An 18243-nucleotide genomic window follows, 5' to 3' on the forward strand; every position below is an offset into this window, starting at 1 on the left:
CATCAGCGAATGAGGAGACACAGACACAGGATCAGGTTGCAAGCATCTCCTCCTGACAGCCTCGGAGGAACTTTATTTATATGTTAGGATATTTTTGTTTTTCCAAATCTTAGATCATTTTCTGGATTACAGCCATAGCCTTCTTTCATTTTTCCTTTGTAATGATTAACATGACCTTAATTGATTTCTGCTTATTGGCTTTCGCTAAAACTAAAAAACAGTATGCAAAGAGAAAGGTGCTAGACAGAGCGTGACCGTCTTGTTATTTTGTTCTATAGAAACTAATTCTTCGTGGAATTAGTTTCATTATGATTGCTTAGATAGGCGTAAGTAAGATGAGTAGTCACTTTATCATGAAACCCCAGAAATATTCCCACAATTATAAAGATTGCCATAAATAAAATGAAAAAGAATAGCAGGAGCCAGCCCAGAAATATTCCCACAATTATAAAGATTGCCATAAACAAAATGAAAGAGAATAGCAGGAGCCAGCTGTGGAGTCTCCTGTTTTCAGGATCGTCCCCCATACTTGGACTTTGTCAAACAGCATGAGTAGCTTGGCTCGCGCCAATATTCTATCTTTAAAAAGAATTTTTTTTCAGTTTCGGGTCTCTTCTGATTTGTTTAGTTATATTTCTCTGGGGTCATTGTTATCCTTTTAGTATTTTGTTCTCTTTTTCATCTATTCTTCTCTGGACAGAATGACAAGACAGAAAAACTCACCTCAAAAAAGAGAACAAGAGGCAGTACTGACTGCCAGGGACCTAATCAGTATGGATATGAGTAAGATGTTGGAACTGGAGTTCAGAATAACAATTATAAGGATAAAAGCTGGACTTGAAAAAAGCATAGAAGACACTAAAGAATCCCTTTCTGGAGAAATAAAAGAACTAAAACCTAATCAAGTTGAAATCAAAAAGGCTATTAATGAGATGCAATAAAAAAATGGAGGCTCTAACTGCTAGGATAAATGAGGCAGAAGAAAGAATTAGTGATATAAAAGACCAAATGATGGAGAATAAAGAAACTGAAAAAAAGAGAGGTAAGCAACTACTGGATCACAAGGGGAGAATTCAAGAGATAAGTGATACCATAAAGTGAAACAATATTGGAATATTTGGGATCCCAGAAGAAGAGAAAAGAGAGAGAGGGGAGAAGGTATATTGGAGCAAATTATAACAGAGAATGTCCCTAATCTGGAGAAGGAAACAGGCATTCAAGTCCAGGAGGCACAGAGAACCCCCCTCAAAATCAATAAAAATAGGTCAACAGCCCATCATATAATAGTGAAACTTGCAAATCTCAGAGACAAAGAGAAAATCCTGGAAGCAATTCAGGACAAGAGGTCCATAACCTACGATGGTAGAAACATTAAACTGGCAGAAGACCTAGCCACAGAGACCTGGCAGGCCAGAAAGGACTGGAATGATATATTCAGGTGCTAAATGAGAAAAATGTGCAGCCAAAATACTTTACCCAGCTAGGATGTCATTCAAAATAGGAGAGATAAAAACCTTCCAGAACAAAAAGAAACTAAAAGGAATTATGATCACTAAACCAGCCCTGCAAGAAATATTAAAAGGGATCCTTTAAGCAAAGACAGAGCCCAAAAGTAACACAGACCAGAAAGGAACAGAAACAATAAACAGAAACAGTGACTTTACAGGTAATACAATAGCACTAAATTCATATCTTTCAATAGTTACTCTGAATGTAAACGGGCTAAATGCTCCAATCAAAAGACACAGGGTATCAGGTTGGATAAAAAAGGAAGACCCATCAATATGCTGTTGGCAAGAGATTCATTTTAGACCCAAAGACACCTCCAGATTTAAAGTGAGGGGGTGGAGAACCATTTATCATGCTAATGGACACCAAAAGAAAACTGGGGTGCCAATCCTTATATCACACAAATTAGATTTTAAACCAAAGACTGTAATAAGAGATGAAGAAGGACACTATATCATACTTAAAGGGTCTTTCCAACAAGAAGATCTAACAATTATAAATATTTATGCTCCTAACATAGGAGCAGCCAATTATATAAACCAATTAATAACAAAATTAAAGAAACACATTGATAATAACACAATAATAGTAGGGGACTTTAACAGCTCATTCACAGCAATGGACAGATCATCTAAGCAGAAGATCAACAAGGAAGCAAGGGCTCTGAATGACACACTGGACCAGATGGACTTCACAGATATATTCAGAGCATTCCTTCCTAAAGCAACAGAATACACATTCTTCTGGAGTGCACATGGAACATTCTCCAGAACAGATCATATACTGGGTCACAAATCGTGTCTCAACCAGTACCAAAAGATTGGGATAATTCCCTGTATATTTTCAGACCACAATGCTTTGAAACTAGAACTCAATCACAAGAGGAAATTTGGAAAGAACTCAACTTCATGGAGGCTAAAGAGCATCCCACTAAAGAATGAATGGGTCAACCAGGAAATTAAAGAAGAATTTTAAAAATTCAGGGAAACAAATGAAAATGAAAACACAACTGTTCAAAATCTTTGGGATGAAGCAAAGACAGTCCAAGATGGAAGTACATAACATTACAAGTCTTTCTCAAAAAAACAAGAAAGGTCTCAAATACACAACCTAAACCTTCACCTAAAGGAGCTGGAGAAAGAATGACAAATAGAGCCTAAACCCAGCAGGAGAAGAGAATTAATAAAGATTAGAGCAGAAATCAATGAAATAGAAACCAAAAGAACAGTAGAACAGATCAACGAAACTAGGAGCTAGTTCTTTGAATGGATAATAAGATTGACAAACCCCTGGGCAGACTTATCAAAAAGAAAAGAGAAAGGACCCAAATAAGTAAAATCATGAATGAAAGAGGAGAGATCACAGCCAACACCAAAGAAATGCAAACAATTATAAGAACATATTTTGAGCAACTATATGCCAAGAAATTAGGCAATCTAGAAGAAATAGATGCATTCCTAGAGACATATAAACTACCAAAACTGATTCAGGAAAAAATGGAAAGCCGGAACAGACCCATAACCACCAAGGAAATTGAAGCGGTAATCAAAAATCTCCCAACAAATAAGAGTCCAGGGCTGGACGGTTTCCCAAGGGAATTCTACCAAGCATTTAAAGAAGAACTAATACCTATTCTTCTGAAGCTATTTCAAAACTAGAAAGGGAAGGAAAACTTCCAAACTCTTTCTATGAGGCCAGGATTACCTTAATCCCAAAACCAGGCAAAGACCCCAACCAAAAAGGAAAATTATAGACCAATATCCCTGATGAACATGGATGCCAAAATTCTCACCAAGATACAAGCCAATAGGATCCAACAGTACATTAAAAGAATTATTCACCAGGACCAAGTGGGATTTATTCCTGGGCTGCAAGGATGGTTCAACATCTGCAAATCAATCAGTGTGATACACTACATTAATAAAAGAAAGGACAAGAACCATATGACCCTCTCAATAGATGCAGAAAAAGCATTTGACATAGTACAGCATCCTTTCTTGATTAAAACTCTTCACAGTGTAGGGATAGAGGGAACATACCTCAAAATCATAAAAAGCCATCTACTAAAAGCTCACAGTGAGTATTCTCAATGGGGAAAAACAGAGAACTTTTCCCCTGTGGTCAGGAACACGACAGGGATGCCCACTCTTACCACTGTTGTTCAACATAGTACTAGAAGTCCTAGCTTCAGCAATCAGACAACAAAAAGAAATAAAAGGCATCTAAATCGGCAAAGAAGAAGTCAAACTCTCACTCTTCGCAGAAGACACGATACTTTATGTGGAAAACCCAAAGACTCCATCCCAAAATTATTAGAACTCATACAGGAATTCGGCAAAGTGGCAGGATATAAAATGCACAGAAACCAGTTGCATTTCTATACACTAACAATGAGACCAAAAAAAAGACAAATTAAGGAGTAATCCCATTTACGATTGCACCAAAAACCATAAGATACCTAGGAATAAACCTAACCGAAGAGGCAAAGGATCTGTACTCAGAAAATTATAGAACACTCATGAAAGAAATTGAGGAAGACACAAAGAAATGGAAAAGCATTCCATGCTCATGGATTGGAAGAACAAATATTGTTAAAGTGTTTATGCTACCTATAGCAAACTACACATTCAATGCAATCCCTATCAAAATACCACCAACTTTTTTCACAGAGCTGGAATGAATAATCCTAAAATTTGTATGGAACCAGAAAAGACCCCGAATAGCCAAAGGAATGTTGAAAAAGAAAACCAAAGCTGGTGGCATCACAATTCCGGACTTCCAGCTCTATTACAAAGCTGTCATCATCAAGACAGTATGATACTGGCACAAAAACAGGCACAGAGATCAATGGAACAGAATGGAGAACCCAGGAATGGACCTTTGACTCTATGGTCAACTAATCTTCAACAAAACAGGAAAGAATATCCAATGGAAAAAGGACAGTCTCTTCAATAAATGGTGCTGGGAAAATTGGACAGCCACATGTAGAAGAATGAAACCAGACAACCTCACACCAGCCAGAATGGCTAAAATTAATAAGTCAGGAAAGGACAGATGTTGGCGAGGACGTGGAGAATGGGGAACTCTCTTACACTGTTGCTAGGAATGCAAGCTGGTGCAGCCACTCTAGAAAACAGTATGGATATTCCTTAAAAAGTTGAAAATAAAGCTTCCCTATGACCCAGCAATTGCACTACTGGATATTTACCCCAAAGATACAAGTATAGTGATCCAAAGGGGCACCTGCACTCCAATGTTTATAGCAGCAATGTCCAGAATAGCCAAACTATGGGAAGAGCCCAGATGTCCATTGACAGATAAATGGATAAAAAAAGATATATATATACACACACAATGGAATACTACTAGCCATCACAAAAATGAAATCTTGCCATTTGCAACAACACTGATGTAACTCCAGGGTATTATGCTAAGCAAAATAAGTCAATCAGAGAAAGATAATTATCATATGTTCTCATTCACATGTGGAATTTAAGAAATAAAACAGAGGATCATAGGGGAAGAGAGGAAAAAATAAAACAAGACGAAATCAGAGAGAGAGACAAACCATAAAAGGCTCTTAATCATAGGCAATAAACTGAGGGTTGCTGGAGGGGAAAGGGGTGGGGGGATGGGGTAACTGGGTGATGGACATTAAGGAGGGCACATGATATAATTAGCACTGGGTGTTATATAACACTGATGAATCACTGACCTCTACCTCTGAAACTAATAATATATGTTAATTAATTGATTTTAAATAAAAATTAAAAAAATAAAATAAAATGTGTACCTGCATGTAAACACTGTTTCCACTGACACTATGATGAACAAAGCATCCATGCAGCTATGAGCCATGACCAAACTGTGCAGTAGAGCTAACCCTCTCACTCACAGTCATTTTTCTCCTGCAATTATTTTCCCTCTTCTGCATCATGTTTCTCCCTTCCTCTATGTCATACTATTCATATTGGCTTATAAATGAGTTTTAAAATTGTCCACTTTTAAAAAATGCCCAAGTATAATTTAAAATTTCCAGCTATCCCTCACCTCTCTGGTTTCCTATACAATCATGTCTCTCAAAAGAACTATCTAAAGTCACCATCTTTATTCTTCATTTCCATTTTTTTTTTCAGCTGATTCCAATCAGGCTTTTGTCTCAAGCACTCTAATTACAGTTGTAGTCATCTTGTTAAACTTAGTGGCCAATTCTTATTCATTATTTTATTCTATCTCCTATAAGCATATGTCAGAACTGACCACCTCTGCTCTTTTTGAGTCACCTCTTTTGGCTTCTTCAAAAACACACTCTGCTTGTTTGCCTTCTATCATATTGACTATTTCTTCAAAGTAGAAATAGTCTTCTTCTCTAAACCCTCATTCTAGGTAACAGCCTTCTGTCCATAATCTTAACACTTATATTCAGATCACTTTCAAATGTACATTTCTATTTTCACCTCTCTCTTAGACTGTAAAATTCTGTGTCTCAACTGGAGAAAGGGAATAGAGGAGGAAAAGAATGGGAAAGAAAAAGTTTTCTGTAATTGTAGTATATATTGGTGATACAAAGATGGGTAATATAGAATTCCTAACTATGGCCAGCTTATATTGACCAGTCCCTAACATACAGTCATTGCAATAGGTATTGTTTCTTTTAATGAACCTAAAATTCCATCTTCTATTCCTCTTTATAAATTGGGAAAGACATTTTAAATACACTATGGCCTATTTCCAAGTTGATAAATTCTAGACATATCACAAGGAGGAAAGTGCTAGGAGAGAAATATGCAGGGTAATTACATATAAAATAAGAAACTTTAAAAAAAAGTTCAACATGTTTTCTCCTATCAAACAATTGCTAACAAATGTATTAATCCTTTACAGAGTTCTCTGTTAAGGAATTACTGGACTCCAAAAGTCTTAGCAAAAAAGCAGGATCCTTATATGAGATATTTATAATGAAAACACTCCCTAGTGGAACGGCTCTTTAGATTGATATTAATTCCATGAGCTGGAAGTAAATACTTTAAAGTTGAGGGCAAGACAGTGAGGGATGATAATGAAATGGGTATCTCTAAAGAGAACAATATTTTAAGAATAAAATATAAGTTCTTCTCAATCACTAGTCATTATTAACTATAAGGTAGTACAGCTTTGTAGGGCAGGGGTAGAAAAGCATAGCTAACCAGTGAAAGAAGATTCATCTATGGAAAAGAAGAATAAAAATGAGTGCTTTGAAAGATTCCTTCAATGAAAGCTTTACTCTTATATTAACCGTGCATTAATTTAAAATAGAGAGCTAGCAAGCTTAAGCAGGACTAAACCCAGGAATGTATTTAACCCATAACTGCCAAAACAAAAGTAACTAGGTGGCACCTGTGTAGAGAGCAAGTGATGATAGCAACCATTCTCAAAATAAGCACTTGGTGACTAATGGATGCCAGAATGGAGCTTTGATGGTAACACTCATCAGGAACAGTCGGACAAAAGGCAGGATTTGACTAGAATATTTGAAACCCGCTGCTGCAGAAATCCTGGATTACAAACTCCCCTCATGTAAACACTCATTCTGCTATTATATTTGGCAGGAGGAGAGGAAGAGATCATTTTTGTCTGGGCAAAAGAATGAAGTTTTAAATGTAAAGGTCTAAAATGTCATAACATGTCTCATAATAAACCACCCAAATAATAACTGGAATAGACTTGAAAGAAGCCAACAGTGTCAGTTGTAAAGTAATATTAAAATAATAGGAAAATTTTAGGGAACAGTAAAATTATCTTGCTAAGTGTGAAGCTCATTCATTCATTTGTTCCTGAAATATTTATGGACAAGCTGCAATGTGCCATGTAGTGTTCTTGACCTTAAGGAGCTTAAGGTAAAGAAAACAGACATCTAAACAAGCAATAGATAATGCCTGCATCTATGTTTATATCTATATCCATGTCTATATTAGTAGTGGTGGGAAGTATCCTGAGCACTGGTACCAGACTTCTGGGGTTAATTTTGTGATCTTGGGTAAGTTAGTTAACATCTCTATACCTGTTTCCTCAGCTGTAAAATAAGGATAATAATAGCACATTCTCATAGGGCTATGAGGAAAAATGAGTGAATCATGTAAACTAGTTAGAATAGTGCCTATCATATAAGTATTACTCAAATGTTAGTTATTATTGTTATTATTACTAGTAGGTACTTATGAAGTAAAATGGTGCATACAGTACACAGATACAAGATCTTAAAGATATGCTCCTGTAAACAGAAGCTAATTTATGAAGAAGGTGGGATGCAATTCATCTACCCCAAACACACCACTCACATTCCTGGATATAAGGACCTTATTAAAAATTATATATATTTGAATTGAATGAAAGAGATCCCCAAAACTGCCATTTCAGATTGACTGTAGATATCACAATAAGTATAAATTAAATCAGTTCTAAAAACAGACATGTGAAATAAAGATTAACACACAAATGGGAAAGAAATCTACAGAATTTTGGGGACTTTTATACTGAATTGTTTTGTACAATATAATCATGATCATATACTTAGCTGTTCAACTATATCTAGTAAACTTTTATCTCATGATGAAAGTTTGATTTCTCTTTGTTTTCTTTTAGTACATTTGTTTTCTACAAATTTTGAGTGTCTAATATATACAAGGAATTGTATATTAGATAATAGAGGGTGATAAAAATGAGTAAGATATAGTCATTCTTTCTTCTCAAAAGATTTACAATCTAGAAGAGCATGCATTCCTGAAGTTGAAAGACACGGGGACTCATTTTTATTTTGTTTATTTATTACTGTTTGAGGTCTTATATTCTGGAACCCAGCTGATATTGGATTTCAGTGAAGAAATTATTATCCATTCATGCCCCTCTAGTTAGCTAACACACACTGTCATCTCTGTTCAGTTTTTCCTTTTACTTTCACTATCAACTCCCTTTTTGAAATCTTCAGTCTCAATATACCATTCTCTGATGAAGGGTAGCCATCTACCCTTCCAGCTCTCTCAATCCTTTATTCTCAAGACTTCCAGTTTTTCAACCCAACCTCTTTAACACTAAGAATACATTAGCAACCAAATTTTGGATTCCCTAAAATCAGAAGATCTGTCTTAACATATTTCATGTCCAAATGTTAATTCTTCAGGGGAAAAAAATTACCTGGCATCCAGATAAAGCTTCAGTAAGTCTCACAACTCCAAAATTAATATAGTGGCCATGGTCCTGGTAGAGAGAACAGGTCTAAGTATATAGTACATAAACTCAATTTTCGATTATGGATTTTCCTTATTTGGGCAATAGCATTTAAAGAAAACATTAAATTTTATTTTTACTTGAGGTTCTCAACTATACCAAGTATCAAAGTCTTTTTTCTTAATCTTTCAGGGCTTTTTTTTTTTCATAGCATATAAGACAATGCTTCTAAAAAATTATTTTCATAAAACCAGGTGTTTTACCCTAGGCTATTTTATTTCTCAGAATGTCCACTCCCCACTCCAATCCCTGAGCACACACTAGCTTGATTTAATCGTGCTATATCAAAAACAATAATTCATTTTTAAGGCTGACATTTATTCATTGCTGACAAGACATAATTATCCCCTCTACAGGGTTCCTGTTCTAACAAATTAATGTACTTTCAACAGGCAATGATAATAACACATGAAATTGAACTTGCTAGGTAACTTGAATTACAGAGACGTAATACTAATAAATTGTGTAAGACCCACAGAAGTTTAGAAGCAGAAAACCACGGCTGTACATTTACATTTATTAAAAATAAATGCAGATGCCATTTTGCCCATCATTTTTCATACTTTGAGCATTTAAAGAGAAACGGGATTTACAGATTTTATTTTGTTGTTTTCACTTTGGTGGGGGAATGGAGAAAACTTTTAAACCATCATCTGACTTTTCCTGAGGAGAAATAGCACTGAATTGCTATCCATTTGAAACTGGAGTTATTTTACTACTCTCCTCAGTTCCACAGTGAAAATTTAAAGTAGAGATAGTTCCAAATATAACAATAGTAACAAGAAACAAATGATTTAAGTTCACTCATTAAAAGGCACATATTATCAATTTAGACTTTTAAAAAACCCAGGTACTTGTTGTTCAGAATGGATACATTTAAAGTGTAAGGACACAGAAAAGTTGGAAGTAAAATGATAGACATATACAGATAACTGAGGTTAGAAAGATATGAAACATTATGAACAATTAATGCCAACCAATTTGAAAACACACAAAATGCGAAATTTTCTAGAAAACCGTAACTTACCAGAATTGACTTAAGAAAAACAGAAGTCTGAATAATCCTGCAGAAGCAAAGAAACCAGAGAAGTAGTTACAAGATATTATCCCGATCCAGATGTATTTATAAGTTAACCCTATCAAATTGACAAGAAACAGATCATTTTATATAGGCTTTTCCAGACAGCAGAAACAGAGAGAATAATCACCAACTGATTTTATTAAACTAAGATAATCTTGATAGTGTAATCTTCCAAAATTAGAAAAACAGTAAATGAGAAAGAGAAATCGTAGGCTAATGTCACTTATTCATTTGGATGCAAAAATTCTAAATAAGGCATTAGCAAATTGAATCCAACAGTGTATGTAAAAGATAAAATATGACCAAGTTGTATTTATCCCTGGGATGTCAGGCTGAATGTTTAAAGTTCATAACTGTAGACTATGCTCCTATCCTGGCCTTGCTGTCTTTAGTTGTTCACATCACTGTCTGGGCTGCTTCCCACCTCCAAGCCATATAGGTGCAGTTACCAAAATTTGTTGCAGCAGCAATAACTACTCACTTAGTCTGAGTGAGTCCTCTGATCAATGGACCCAGAATCCAACCTCCTCAAAATCACTGAGATTAAATCTTAAAGGATACTTAACTGTACATTCATTACAAGCAACATCTAAAGGGGGAGCTCCCCACACCTCTGCCCCCTCACTAGTACCTGCCCACTCCCAACTTGCCATTGCCATAATACTCTACTGCACCCACTTCCCTTCCCCTTCCTGTCTAAAAGCAACATACTTCCCTTTACTTTCAACCTTTCCCCAGACGTTCTTTCCATATCTTCCATAACTGAAACCTCATTCTTCAAAGAAGGCATACCTTCCCTTTATCACTTTCAAGTGATTATTCTTTCAAAAATCCAAATATCATTCTCAACACTCTCCTTTACTCCAGATCATTATGACTAGTTGCTTCCGTAAAAAATCTTAGGTATTTTTAAAGGCTCATGCTATCACTTTTCCTCCAGTCTTGTAACTGTCAACTGACCTAATCATTCTCCCTCATTTATCAAAAATTAGATATTCTACTCACACAGCCTTCCTTTATGCTTCAAATTTTATCATGTTGGGTGTTATCATTATTTTAGCAGACCATCTTCCTATAATTTGGACTCTCTTTTCATTGACTTCCTCTTCTCTTGACCTTCAATAATACTTCACCTCAGCCACTCATGTCATTTGCTATCATCTATGTGTTATTTCTTCCCAAATCACTATTCCAGGCATTCTTACTTATGATCACAATCATGTCTCCTTATTTACTTGTAAACGACTGTAAAAATTTGGGTCTTTGATTTCTTCTAGACCTCCACTCCATTGGTCTTTTTACATTACATTTCCAAATCATCAAAGCATTCTCTCTCTCTTTCCATTTCTAACTCATTAAAGCATTCTCGTTCTCTTCCCCCCCCCCAAACTCCCCATTTCCACCTCTTCACTTCCTTTTATATTCAGCTTAGATTTCATGGTTCATCATTTAAATAATATTCTTAAATAATACTCTTGCCAATCCCAAATTTTCTAGCCCTTCTTTGGTTTCAACTTATCTTTTAGACAAGACCTACAAACCACTTTTTTTTTAAATCTGAGAAGACAGAGTACTGAGGGAAAATCACACGATTTCATGCATTTATTATTACTAACCTCAAATGAGGCTGTACTGGTACACAGTGGCCTGGTAATCCCACTGTTTCTTGGGTCAATTTGATCTCCCACTCTTGGCAACAATTCTTTGAAATCTTTATTCTCTTTCTTTCCTCTCAGCAGATGACCTTTCCAACTTCATAGAAATCTGAAGGCATCAAATAAGATCATCTTCAACTTTCCACTACCAAACCTATAAGCCCATATGCACTTGCACCAATTTTCTTCACTTTCTGAGCTATTATATTAATGTTCCTTCTCTCAAGGCCAATAGCTACCTATGCTTTAGAGACTATCCTCAGGAATCTTAAACTCGTTTTCTTGCTTCTGTACAATCATCCCTCTTGCTTCTACATACTCAATCACTTCCTTTCATTAATATCTTCCCCCATAATATGTATATGCCCCACTAACTACTAGGTTTAGCATGTCACTTTCCTGAACCTCACCTCAGTCTCTGAATTGTTAAAATGAAAATATTGTATAAATTGTAAAACACTATATGAGAGTTAATTTAATGTTACAATTTGTTCCAACCTAAAGGTCAAAGGGATTAAGTGACTTCCCAAGGTGTTGTTTCTTAATTAGAAGATCTAGGCATACAAGTCAACTCTCCATAATCATTAGCTATTATTTCAGTTATAATTTAGAATTAAAATTTAGAAAATGCTTTCAATAGTGCTAACTTGAAAGCATAGGATTATTATTTTTTAAACACTGTTATTTTTGTTTAGATATAAATATTGCAGTCCAGTATCTTAGCTTACTGACATTCAGAATTTTAATCATGGGGCCAGGCATTTGGTGTATCTACAACTAAATTGGATTTCACTAAAATAGAACCTAAGAGGTGATTAAACTACCTTCATCCATTCCATTAAGTTCCTTTTCACAATTCTATAATAAACAAAAGGTCTCCTTAACAAACTGAACAAATTGAGTGAAAGATCTTTTCTTTAAAGATCAAGCCTTTTTCTACAGGGCTCTTCGGGATCAGAATTTCATAAATTCCACAGAATGGTGTAAAGTCTAGCTTCATTTGATGGTGCTAAGTATGTAAAATATTTACAGAATATTTTTACAAAGATGAAAAAAGAAGGAATAATCTATTTCTGATATTGAGACAGGTAATAGTTACTTACTCAAATGGCTATTCTTCCTATGTGTCATTGGATACAATACATAATAATGTACACTTCATTTATATCCACCAAATTTGGGTCCATTAAACAAATCTCTAACCTGCTTACACACAAGAGTGTTATAAAAATCCACTGAGATAATGTATGTGAAAACACATTAGAAAAGGCAAAAGCAGAGACAAACAAGTGTCATTTCTAACTCCACTTTTATCACTTGTCCTTAACCAATAAATCAAAACCTATTAAAGTATTAATTTACCTTTTAATAGGTTATGAAGTATATGAGAACTCATTGACTACCTTTAGTTACTATTCATTAACATACTTCATATTTCCAATATAATTATTAGGTTAAAGTCAGAAATCAAGAATAATTTACTAGATATTGTACATTGGCTAGTTTATACTTAGACAAATATCTAAGGTAAAAGCCAAAAAACAAATACGCATTGTAATAGAGCTTGATTATTCCCAACTATTTGGGTAAGATGGTTTTGAGCCTATTGACCTTGGAACATTTTAGGAGTAGGTAAAAGGGAAAGACATTTATTTACCCACAAAAATGTCAAAACAGAAAGGAGGGAGACAGGGGTGCTATTGGAGAAGGCAGATTGTGGTAAGATAATATATGAATTATGTTTTTAGAGTAATAATAGTTAACTATCTCCCTAGTGAACTTCTTTAATTCTCTCCTTTCTCATGTGTTTAAGATTTGACATATACTAAAGAATATATGTGTAATAAGTCTCCTGTGGTGAATGCCATTAGTTCTTTCCCTCCCTGTATGCATATGCCATTGAGAGGTGAGCCTCTTTTCCTTCTCCTATAGGATCTACTCTAGGCCTGTTTGCTTTGACCAACAGAATACAGAGGAATGACATTCTAGGATTTCTGAGCCCAGTCCTTTAAGAAGTAACAATTTCCCACTTCCTTCTTTTTTGAACACTGATTCTTGGGGCTCTTCCTTTTTGAATTCAACCACCATGCTTTGAGAAGCCTAAGCCCTATGGAGAGGTTATACGGAGAAGCAGCAGATAAATTGCCAACCATGTGGATGAACTATCTTGGATGTCACAGCCCTTAGGTAATTGAAGCCCCAGCCAACATCATGTGGAACAGAATAACCTTTCAGCTGATCCCAGTCTATCCACAGAATTATAAATATATAAATGATTAATAAATGATTAATGGAACCATTAATAAAATGGTTAATGCCAATATGTTTTGAGATTGTTATGAAGAGATAACCAAAATAGAAACTGGTACCTAGAAATAAGAGTAGTGCTGGGCCAAAACCAAAACATGTAGCCTTAACTTTGGAACTGAGGAGATGAAGCCTTTAGGGACTTCAGGAAACAGGGGTGGCTAGAACAATGAGGAAATTGTTATTGAAAGGCAACCCTTGTTATGAAAGGCACTTTCACCTGCATTAATGTGAAAGGTAGAACTAATGAACTCATGGAAATCACTAAGGGGAAGAAGTAACTGAATAAACCCGTGCATCTGGCCAAGGAGATTTCCAGGCAGAATACTGAAAATGCCAAGTGACTTTTAGCTGGCAATGATCAAATATAGAAAAAGACAGATGAACTAAATAAGAAACTGTTCAGTTTTGGAGGAAATGCTGTGAGACATATGAAGGCCTTGAACACCTTTTTCCAGTCAACAAGAAATTCTCAAGGAGGAAATTACCTCTGGGCAATGGTCAACTCCAGAGAACGTCAAGTAAAACATATAACATCAGGGTAAGTTATGATCAAGGGTCCAGCTGTAATAATAACCTTTAAGACTTCAGAAATATTTAAGCCAGTGCCTCATAGATCTCTCAGCTGGCAAAAAAAGACTTCTAAGAATCTTATCAGCATGTATTATAGTCCATCCACTCAGCGAGGCAATTGGTACCTAAGATTCTTAAGGATGCGGTCCTTCAGCATCCTGACATTTAGCTCAAAGTAGAGGGAGAGGCCGGTCTCAAGATTTGTGGGTGTGCCTTTTATTGAATGGAGTGGATTATAATTTGATTCATAGAAAATATGCAATATTTTTATTTATTTATTTATTTATTTATTTAAGATTTTATTTATTTGACAGAGAGAAACAGCGAGAGAGGGAACACAAGAAGGGGGAGTGAGAGAGGGAGAAGCAGGCTTCCCAACGAGCAGAGAGCCCGATGCGGGGATTGATCCCAGGACCCTGGGATCATGACCTGAACCGAAGGCAGACACTTAACAACTGAGCCACCCAAATTTTGGTGCCCCCAAAATATGCAATATTTTTAAAGGAATTACATAAGTTTGGTCTAAAAGGAAGAGACAGTTCAAAATAAAAAAAGGCTTCTGGACCTTCAACCTTCGAAAATCAGGAAGCAAATTGAGAAAACTGTTCAACTTCAAACAAGCCATTCTCATGGAAAAGGACAACTCAGAGTTGAGTCAAAATCTCATAGGGAAGGTCCAAGGGCTAAGAATTAGGCCCTAATTATCATAAACTCCCTGCTCCCAGAATCATGATGAATGAGAGACATGTGCCCAGCTGGAGTTCTGAATTGCTGTGGACCATCTCCTGCTTTGCACCTCTCGTTTTCCGTTTTCCCTGTTCAAACAAGAAATCTATTGCCTGTCTTGCCATTGTATGCTAGATGAGTATGGGGAAGAAAACTTGTTTCTTTAGTTCACACATCTTCATATTTAGAACTGCAGTAAAGGTGGCTCATATATACCTGAAACTGATTTAAATGATGAGATTATGGGCCTTGAACCTGAATCTGATGACATATTTAGATGCAACTTTAAGGTGTCTCTTGAGGTGGTGAATGCATTTTCCACATGTCAAAAACATGAATTGCTATTTGCAGAGGGTATAATGATAATCTCCAAAGATAGTTGCCATCAAGCCCTTTCCTTCTCATATATGCATACCCATTGAGAGGTAAAGGCTTTTTTCCCCTTCATCTTTAATCTAGGCTGGTCCTATAGATTACTTTGACCAATACAATGTAGTGATGTTCTGAGATTTCTAAGCCAGGGCCTCAAGAGGACTCAAAGCTCCTACTTCTCTCTTCTTGGAATGCTCACACTTGGGATGTTACTTCTTGAATCCCCATTATCATGACAGGAAGAAGCCCAGCCACCCTGATGAAAGAACCCCAAGCCACATGGAGAGGCCACATAGAGGAGAACTGAGGTGTGATAGCCAGGTTCCCAGCTGACAGCCAGCATCCACTGCCAACCATGTGAATGAGCTATTTTGGAGGTTTCAAACCCAGTCAAGCTCTTAGAAAATTGTAGCTCTAGGGGCACCTGGGTGGCTCAGTCGTTAAGCGTCTGCCTTCGGCTCAGGTCATGATCCCAGCGTCCTGGGATCGAGCCCCGCATCGGGCTCCCTGCTCCGCAGGAAGCCTGCTTCTCTCTCCCGCTCCCCCTGCTTGTGTTTCCTCTCTCGCTGTGTCTCTCCCTGTCAAATAAATAAATAAAATCTTTAAAAAAAAAAAAAATTAAAAAAAAAAAAAAAAAGAAAATTGTAGCTCTAGCCAACACCATGTGGAGAACAAGACAACTGATTCCTGTCAATTCAGAATTTGGGGGAGGGGGAAATTAAATGGTTGCCTTTTTTTTTTTTTTTAAGATTTTACTTATTTATTTTGTGACAGAGAGCACGTGAGAGACAGAAAGCACAAGTAGAGGGAAGGGGAGAAGCAGACTCCCAGCTGAGCAGGGAGCCCAGTGTGGGACTTGATCCCAGTACCCTGGGATCATGACCTGAGCTGAAGGCAGACGCTTAACTGACTAAGCCACCCAGGCACCCTAAATGTTTGTCGTTTTAAGTCAATTAAGTTTGGGGTGGTTTGTTAGTAGCAGACAACCAAAATAATACATATGTTGATACCATTAAGTAAATAAAATGAAGATCAAGTAACCCATTTCAACTCAAGAACTAAAACATTACTAATTATGTTTCCTCTATTCATTTGTTCCTTCTTGCCTTCCTGCTCTGCCATCAGTCCCACCAGAAATGGTAATACCATTCTGAATTTGGGTATCACTCCTTCACATTAAAAAAGTTTTATCATAAATGTGTTCCTGTGTAATATAGATTTGCTTGTTTTTAAACTTTATAAAAGTTATCAAACTGCATGTGAGCTTCTGAAACTTGCTTTCTTAGGTCATTCTCCCTATTAAATAAAAGTACAAAACCCGCAATTTGTCATTCTCTTGTCAATGAATATTTGGGTGGTTACAAACAGGGCTGCTTTGAACATTCTCATAGATGTGCTCTTGGGCACCTATAGAAAAATTTCTCTAAGGTATGTATATGTAGAAGCAGAATGGTCAGGTATTAATGTAAATGTTTAACTTCACAAGATAATGCCAAACTGCTTTCTATGGCAAACTGTGTATTGGTTTACAACCCCACCTGTAAATGTCTTCTTGATGCACATCTTCTTCATTGATATTGTCATATTTCTTAATTTTTCAATCTATTGGATGTAAAATGATATTCACTGTGGTCTTAGTTGATCATTTATGAGATTAAACATCTTTTTGTATGCTCAGTTACATCCTCTTAAAATACCTGATTTATCTTTTGCTTGTTATTTCTACAACGATGAATAGAAGTTGTGATAAAATAGGCATCCTTATTGAGTTTCTGATTTTTAATGTATATATACCACTTAGTCATGCTGCGTTATCCTTTTTTATATAATGTTGAATTTAGCTTATCAATAGTGTTTTTGGTTTTCACATCTGTTAATATGTGTGATGAGTCTTTAACTTACTGAATGTGTCTGATTCTAGTATCAGAAGTTATACTGGCTTCATTAGAGCTGACATGACTTAATCCTTGGGAGAGTTTATATGAAATGTTGAAATAGTATGGTCCTTGAAAGAGAAACATCTGTAGATGTGGACTAGATGTTCTGTCAAAAAAAATTACCTACTATTCAATACTATTGAGTAAGTCTATGTAGCTTGTCTATTTCTTCTCTGGACTATTTAAGGAAATTGCATTTTTCTATACCTTGATCTGTTTTGTCTAAGTTTTCAAATATATTAAGATGCTCATTATTTTCATCTCTGCTGTATCTATGGGTTAGGACTCCTTTTCAATCTTTATTTCATCGACTTGTGCCCTGTTTTCTTGATTATGCCAATTTTATTGTTGTCATGAAAACCACTTTGACATTGTGACTTTTTGTTTTCTAATTCATTGATTTCTTCCCTCGCCTGTATCTCCTTGCTTCAACATTAAGTTTATTCTGTTGCTCTTAAGTTATATACTTAGGCTTTTTAATTTATGCATTTAATTTCCTTTAGTAATGTTTCTGCTGCATCACCCAATTTTTCCAAATGTGATACTTATAATTAGGTTCTATTTGTTTTCTTCTTTCATCTACGAAAGTTTTAAAACTTGTAAATGTATGATTTTTAAAATTTTAACCTTTCTTACTGAACTCTAACTTATTTCTGATTATACATTTAATACTGATTTTTAAAACTTTATTGTGACTTATTTCATACCTAGTACATGGTCAATTTTTGCTAATATAAAATGCTTAAGAATATTCTCTAATTGCTGATTATTTTAAATTTGTCCATTGAAATCAATATTGTTAATTGCATTATCCAAATCT

At 35.7% G+C, this 18243-nt stretch overlaps 1 long non-coding RNA gene across 1 annotated transcript in view; it reads right to left on the reverse strand.

Moving 5' to 3' along the window:
- Positions 1 to 9838, reverse strand: part of LOC118544505 (uncharacterized) — a 62376-nt gene extending 52538 nt beyond the window's left edge. Inside the window, exons 1-2 of the long non-coding RNA XR_004921624.2 lie at positions 9800 to 9838; positions 8680 to 8742 (exon numbers count right to left, since the gene is read on the reverse strand). This is a non-coding gene — a long non-coding RNA (uncharacterized LOC118544505). The remainder of the gene's footprint in view (positions 1 to 8679; positions 8743 to 9799) is intronic.
- Positions 9839 to 18243: the final 8405 nt, after the last annotated feature.

The sequence above is a fragment of the Halichoerus grypus genome, chromosome 7 (genome assembly GCF_964656455.1).
Source record: "Halichoerus grypus chromosome 7, mHalGry1.hap1.1, whole genome shotgun sequence".
NCBI lineage: Eukaryota > Metazoa > Chordata > Mammalia > Carnivora > Phocidae > Halichoerus > Halichoerus grypus.